General features: G+C 39.9%; 1 non-coding gene across 1 annotated transcript; it reads right to left on the bottom strand.

Annotated features, from left to right (window-relative positions):
- Positions 1 to 1,372: 1,372 nt before the first annotated feature.
- LOC126957828 (U2 spliceosomal RNA) lies at positions 1,373 to 1,562 on the bottom strand. Its single transcript, XR_007726984.1, has one exon. It is a non-coding gene; the product is annotated as a U2 spliceosomal RNA (small nuclear RNA).
- Between the last annotated feature and the right edge of the window lie 5,747 nt (positions 1,563 to 7,309).

Genomic DNA, 7,309 nt, shown 5'->3' with positions numbered 1-7,309 from the left:
ATATAGTTATGATTGTATTTGAAATTTAATTCTTTTCTTCATTTGTTTGTTTTTGCATGCTGTAACTATACATCTCTCATTTTCTTTCACGTGGGCAAAGTTAACTGTGAATTAATTATTCATGGATTTGTAACCAGATTACTGGGTCACATGGACCCTTAGTTTTCCACCTTCTTCTTCTATTTGCTGCTCACTGACATATCCATTGGTAATTATCCAGGGATGAAGGAGGAAAAAGAACTGGAATAGTTAAAAGTTGGTGATTTTTGAGCAAATTTGATGAAAAATTAGTGAGAAAAGGATTTGAAACTCCTGGCTGTAAGAAGAACTTTGATCATCAATGGAGTTGATTTATTTGGGAATACTGACTTTCCTGATTAGAATACTAGGTTGTGGAGGGAAAGGCTAACAGGATTCTAAAGACAAACCCAGTTTTGGGTAAAACTTGTGTTTTGCCCATACCTAAAAGAGTTTTGGACCCTGGGGTTCTTTTCTGAAGTTCTAGCAAGCTGTAAGGAAAAAGTTTTCTTTTAAGAAGATGGGTCTGGCTGGGTGTAGCAGCGCAAGCCTGCAGTCCCAGGTGTGTGGAGGCGGAGGGAAAAAGATTGCTTGAGCCTGGGAGTTCAAGGCTGCAGTGAACTGTGGTTGTGCCACTGCACTCCAGCCTGGGCAACAGAGTGTGACCCTGTCTCTAAAGGAAGAAGAAGAAAAGAAGAGGAAAGAAGGAAGAAGAAGGAAGAAGGAAGAATAAGAAGAAGTAGAGGGGGAGGAGGAGGAGGAAGAGGATGAGAAGGAGGAGGAGGAGAAGGAAGAAGAAGAAGAACAACAACAACAGTCTAATGGGGAACCCTAGACCACACCTCATGGGATAGCTTGCTTCTCATTTGTGAGAGCAGGACAGCCAGAGTTCCCACTCTCTTTACTGAAAGTTGAAGGTAGGTAGCATGACTTTCAGGTCATGGATGTGTGTCTCCACTTTGCCACATGGCTAGCGTTATCACATAGCTAGTGTTGGATCACTAGCTATGTGATAACAACAAAAGCAATACAAATAATGAAAACAATACTGGTGATTTATTGTGCTATTGTTATATGGCAGACATTTTACTTATATTTTCATAATTTGTTTTTGCAAAAAGACTTAGGATATAGGGAAGTTATCATGTCTAGTGTCTACATAGGAAACCTGAGTCAGAGAGATTAGTGTGCCAAGATTACCTGGTGAGTAATGGGCAGAAGGCTAACTCTGGAGCCTTTGTTTTTAACCACTATGTTATACTTCTGCTGGGGCTCAGAAAGTGATACTTCAAAGTATGGCACTTTGGCGTGCTGAGCACTTTAAAATTAAAGGATTGAAAATAAAAATCTCCTGGAGGGGTGCATCATTCCTGGAGGTACTGCAATACCAATCAATGTGTGGAGTGGATGGAGCAAGCTCCTATTCTATCTCCCTCATCCAAAAATCCATTTAATATATTGCCCTTGGATAGAGGACATATCAAATATTAAACTGATAAGAACAGCTACTACACTTGATCTTAGCCAAAAGGTCGAGAAGCAATAAATTAAAGGATGTCAGAAGGCCTCAGAAGCAACCTCAGAACCAAGGTCTCTTAGATTTCCTGCCTTGCTGTCTCTTACCGTTCATTCTGTCTTGAAGCAAGTCAGAATTCCTCTTCCCCAGGGTGGGTCATAGAAACTAGAACTTCTCCTTTCCAAAGCCAGCCATAAAAACTAGAATAATTACTGTAACCTTTCTTTACCATTCTGGCTAGGAGCTGGCCATAAAGAAATTCTCTGGCTTATCCTTGTGCAATATTAGGTCAGAAGACTGTCATTCCAGAGGGGTCCTGCCTCATCCATACCTAGGAGGAAGCAATGCTACAACACAGAGGGCAAGAAGAATCTGCATAGGCCTTGTTGGGTTTCCCATGCAGTCTATTAGCATTGGGTCATACTCTTTTAGTTCAATCATATTTCTACATGGCTGTCCATGTTTCATCCAATCTAAGCATAAAAATGGACAGCTGGCCAGGTGCGGTGGCTCACACCTGTAATTCGAGCACTGTGGGAGGCCAAGGTAGGCGGATCACCTGAGGTCAAGAGTTTGAGACCAGCCTGGCCAACATGGGGAAACCCTGTCTCTACTAAAAATACAAAAATTAGCTGGGCGTGGTGGTGGGCCCCTGTAATCCCAGCTACTCAGGAGGCTGAGGCAGGAGAATTCTTGAACCTGGGAGATGGAGGTTGCAATGGGCTGAGGTTGTGCCACTGCACTCCAGCCTGGGCAACAAGAGCAAAACTCTGTCTCGAAAAAAACAAAAACAAAAACAAACCAGACAACTTTCCCTGTATCTTTGGGTGTTCATTCTAAAGGCTCCTGTGTCACATAAAACTTTGATGAAATAAATTTGTTATGCATATCTCCTGTTAACCTGTCTTTGTTATAGGAGTGTCAGTCGTGACCCTTATGATGGGGAAGGAAAAATATCACATCTTTCTGTCCCTACACTTTTCTCCCAGAACTCAATTGCCTAGTCTTTCTTTTTACAAAACGAAGACTCGTGATTGTTCTGACACCCTCCTTCTGTTTGAGAGGATCAAATGAGATTGTGAAGGGGAAAATGTCTTGAAGACTATAAAGTAGCAGAAAAATATAAGCAATTATTAAGATGGACATGCTGGAAGAAAGAGAGCCAGAGAGAAGGCTCCCTAGAGTGAGAATTAGACTTTGACCTTCAACAAAAGGGCTGCCCTGCGTGTGCTGACAGCCCAAGCTGGGAACCTGGGTCCTTCTTCCACAGCTGTCAGAATGGCAGGGACAGGGGACCGGCGCCAGGCCTGGGCATCCAAGCGTGAGTGGCAAGGCACTCTTCACTAGAGTCTCCGGGCAGATTCACTCAGAGCTTGACCTTTTGAATGTAAAACACTTGTCAGATTGCCAAGTGCCAGCCAGTCAGGGAATGGATTCAGCCAGGATAATAGTATTTCTGTGGCTTTCTCAGGGATGCTTGCTCTGTGACTATGGCCTACAGGGTCTCTTTTGGAGAGAAATGACTTCTACCAAACTCAGGGTATACCTGCAAACAGGAAACTCTCCACTATCTGGTTGGTGTTTCTCTCTCCCTCCCTCTATGTATGTGTGTGTGTGTGTGTATATACATATATTTTATTTTTATTTTTTATTAAAGAGACAGGGTCTTGCTCTGTCACTCAGGCTGCAGGACAGTGGCATGACCCTAGCTCACTGCGGCCTTGAGCTCATGGGCTCAAGCAATCCTCCTGCCTCAGCCTCCCAAAGTGTTGGGGTGACAGGCATGCACCACTGCACTCGTCTCTCAATTTTTAAAAACCTTGTCTCCATTTTATAAATGTCATGCTTTCTATAATTTGTATTAAAAGACATAGTTATATGTTTTTCATTGACTAACTATAAAATTTTGTGGTTTATCTGAATAAGTATTCACAAATGATATTCCTTACCTTCCCCTCCCCTACCCCAATTCTAGAAAAATCTCTCTGGGTACGACCACGGGACAAGGAATGCTTATTCTCTTGGGAGTCATTAATATAAATACTATGCTTATAGAAGTGTCTTAGTTGATGCATTTGGACAAGAGAGTTCTGTGAAAAATAAAATAGGGGACTGTTCTAATAACTGTTTTTTTTTTTTTTTTTTTTTTTTTTTAGTAGAGACAAGGTCTCACTATGTTGCCCAGACTGGTCTTGAACTTCTGAGCTCAAGCAGTCTGCTTGCCTCCATCTCCCAAAGTGTTGGCATTACAGGCATGAGCCACCGCCTCTGGCCTATAAACTTGTTATTCATGGAAAGTTTTCCTTTAGGAGCCAAGCCACAGAGGCTAGCATAAGTTAGTGATTTTCAGTTATACATGTACAGCCACTGATTATTGCCTAGACTATGAATTCATATCATGGTTGCTTAAAGGTTTACAATTCAATTGTAAAATGGCTATAAATGCCTCCCATCTTGGATTACACTCCCTTTTGCCTCCTGACTTTGCTCTTCCTTCTATCAAGTGCTTTGGGAGGCTGAGGTGGGAAGATCAAGAGATGAAGGTGGCCCACAACTGTAATCCCAGCACTGTGGGAGGCTGAGGCAGGCGAACCACTTGAGGCCAGGAGTTCCAGACCAGCTTGGCCATGGTGGTGAAACTCCACTAAAAACCGAAAAATTAAACGGATGTAGTGATGCATGCCTCTAGTACCAGCTACTTGGGAGGCTGAGGTATGAGAATCGTTTGAACCTGGGAGGCGGAGGTTGCAGTGAGCTGAGATTGTACCATTGCACTCCAGCCTGGGAAACAGAGCAAGGCTCTGTTTCCAAAAACAAAACAAACAAATAAACAAAAAACAAACAAACAAACGATGAAGTTTAGTTTATCTACTTCTTGAATCTTGAATCTGGGCTTGGACATATGACCTGCTGTGGTCAAAGGAACATTAATGGGAGTGAAGCCACCCTAAACTTTCCAGTCCTAGTCAAGCTTCCAACTGACAGCACAGATTTGCCAAGCTGACCCAGACCAGAAAAACTGCCCAGCAGACCCATAGAATCAAGAGACTTTGGCCGGGCACGGTGTCTCACGCTTGTAATCCCAGTGCTTTGGGGGGCTCAGATGGGAGGATCACTGTAGGTCAGGAGTTCCAGACCAGGCTGGCCAACATGGTGAAATCCCATCTCTCCTAAAAATACAAAAATTAACCAGGTATGGTGGTGCATGCTTATAATCCCAGCTAGTTGGGAGGCTGAGGCAGGAGAATCTCTTGAGCCTGGAAGGCAGAGGTTGCAGTGAGTTAAGATCCTGCCACTGCACTCTAGCCTGGATAACAAGAGCGAAACTCCATCAAAAAAAAAAAAAAAAAAAAAAAAAAAGGAAGAAAAAGAGAGAGAGAGAGAGGGACATAATAGACATAATATGTTTGTTGCTTTAAGCCACTGGGTTTTGCAATATTTTATTATATAACAAAGCAAATTGATTTAAATTCTAATTAAAAAAATTTTCAACTCAAATTCTTAGTCTGCTAGAAGGGTTGGGAAGCTAAGGCCATTGGATTGGCTCTCTGTTTTTGTAAATAAAGTTTCATTGAAACGTGGTTGATCTGTTATGCATTTTCTTTCACTACTTTTGAACAATGATTGAGTAGTTGCAAGAGAGGTTGTATGGACCTCAAATGCAAAAATATTTGCTATCTGTCCCTTTAAGAAAAAGTGTGGTTATCCCTACAGAGAATTGTTTGTGCTTTTGTAATTGCTGTATAGGAGTTCTTTTTTTTTTTTTTTGAGACAGAGTCTGAGTTCAAGCAATCCTCCCACCCTGGCCTCCCAAATTGCTAGGATTACAGTTGTGAGCCGCTCTGCCCAGCCAAAACTTTCCTTATATTTTTTATTTAAAAGTCTTGTTTTGACATTTATGTCTTTATTACATCTGAAGTTGATTTTTGGATATAGTGTGAGGCAGGAATCTAATTTCTCCTTTTCCAAATGGATTACATTTTTAAAAGGTGCTTCATTTCTTGAAGTTATTCCTTTCCCCAGTGATGTGACATGCCACCTCTGTTGTGCATCAACATTATGAAATGTGTGGGTTTGTTTTGAAGCTCTCCATTCCATTTCATTCCCTTCCATTCCACTCCATTCATTCCTTTTGTCAATTTATCCGACCTTGCACCAATATGATTATATTTCTATAGGTTTATAATAATTATAAAGTATTACTATAGGTAATTACTATAGGCTTATAATACTGAATTGCTAATTACAATAGGTTTATAATAGTTAATAAAGTCATAATTAGTGTAGGTTTAGTATAATTCCTGATAGCTTGTGTGGCAAGTCCTCTGCCCTGCTTTTCTTTGGAGGATCCTAGTTATTCTTTGTCCTTTCCTCTTCCATGTATATTTTGGAATCATTTTATCAACTTCCATGTAAAACCCTGTTGAAGTATTGTGTTGAATCTGTAGATGAATTTGGAGAGAATGCATATCTCTACAATTTAGTCTTTCTACCCATGGACATAGTATATTTCTCCTTCTATTTAGATTTTAATATCCTAATAAAGTTTTATACTTTCCTCTGTAGTTCTGACATATCTTTAGGTCTTTTTTCTATGTAGAAAAAAAGTATTTTCTTAACTATTGTAAACAGATTTAAAAAAATTATACTTTATAATTGTTTGTTTCTGGTATATGGAAATACAACATAAAAATATTGATTCTACAATAGAATGGAGGCTCCTCAGAAAATGAAAAGTAGAACTTCCATATGATCCAGCAATTCCACTACTGGATATACATCCAAAAGGAAGGAAATCAGTATGTCAAGGAGATATTTGCACTCCCATGTTTATTGCAGCACTATTGACAATAGCCAAACTGTGGAATCAACCAAAGTGGCCACCAGTGAATAAATGGATAAAGAGAATGTGGTATATGTACACAATGGAATATTATTCAGCCATAAAAAGAATTAAGTCTTGTTATTTGCAGCAACATGGATGAAACTGAAGGGCATTATATTGAGTGAAATAAGCCAAGCATGGAGAGATTCATATGCAGGAGCTAAAAAAGTGCATCCCATAAAGATAGAGAGTAGATTGGTGGTTACTAGAGGCGGAGAAGGGGAGGTAGGGTGGGGAGGGATGAAAGGGAAAAAAGAATATAAATGAATTTATTACCACTGAACTGCACACTTAAAGATGGTAAAAATGGTAAATTATATATGTTTATTTTACCTGAATAAAAAAATTAAAAATGTGAAAAGAATCCTATAACCAGGCTTCTTGCTAAACTTTAATTCTCATAGTTTGTCTATTCTATTGAGTTTTCTTTTTAAACAATCATTTAATATACAATTTAGTATGGATTTATTTTTTCTTCCAATTCCTAAAACTTCAATTTCTTTCTTATATCTATATTGGCTCAGACCTTCACAATGTGAATAGTAGTGGTATTAGTGGGATCTTGTCCCATTCCTGATTTTAAAAGGAAAGATTTTAGCATTTCCCTATTTAGAATAATGTTTGCTCTAGATTAATTATAGATACTTCTGTGTCTTCGTGGTATGTTCTCATCATTCTTTGAGCCCTTCCTTTCTTTCTGGAACAAAAAATGTTTCAAGTTTATCTTGTATTTCCCTACCTAGCCCTGGAGTCTGCCATTTCTCCAAAGAGCCTTGATTTTCTTTAGTGGGGAATGGTATGTAGGAACCAAGATCTGGGCACTAGGAGTACTCACTGGTACTGGTATGTCATGCTCCTAGGCCATCTTAGTGGATAGAATGGACACATAC

Source organism: Macaca thibetana, chromosome 6 (genome assembly GCF_024542745.1).
Source record: "Macaca thibetana thibetana isolate TM-01 chromosome 6, ASM2454274v1, whole genome shotgun sequence".
NCBI classification, from domain to species: Eukaryota; Metazoa; Chordata; class Mammalia; order Primates; family Cercopithecidae; genus Macaca; species Macaca thibetana.
This window is presented reverse-complemented; position numbering and strand designations above follow the sequence as displayed.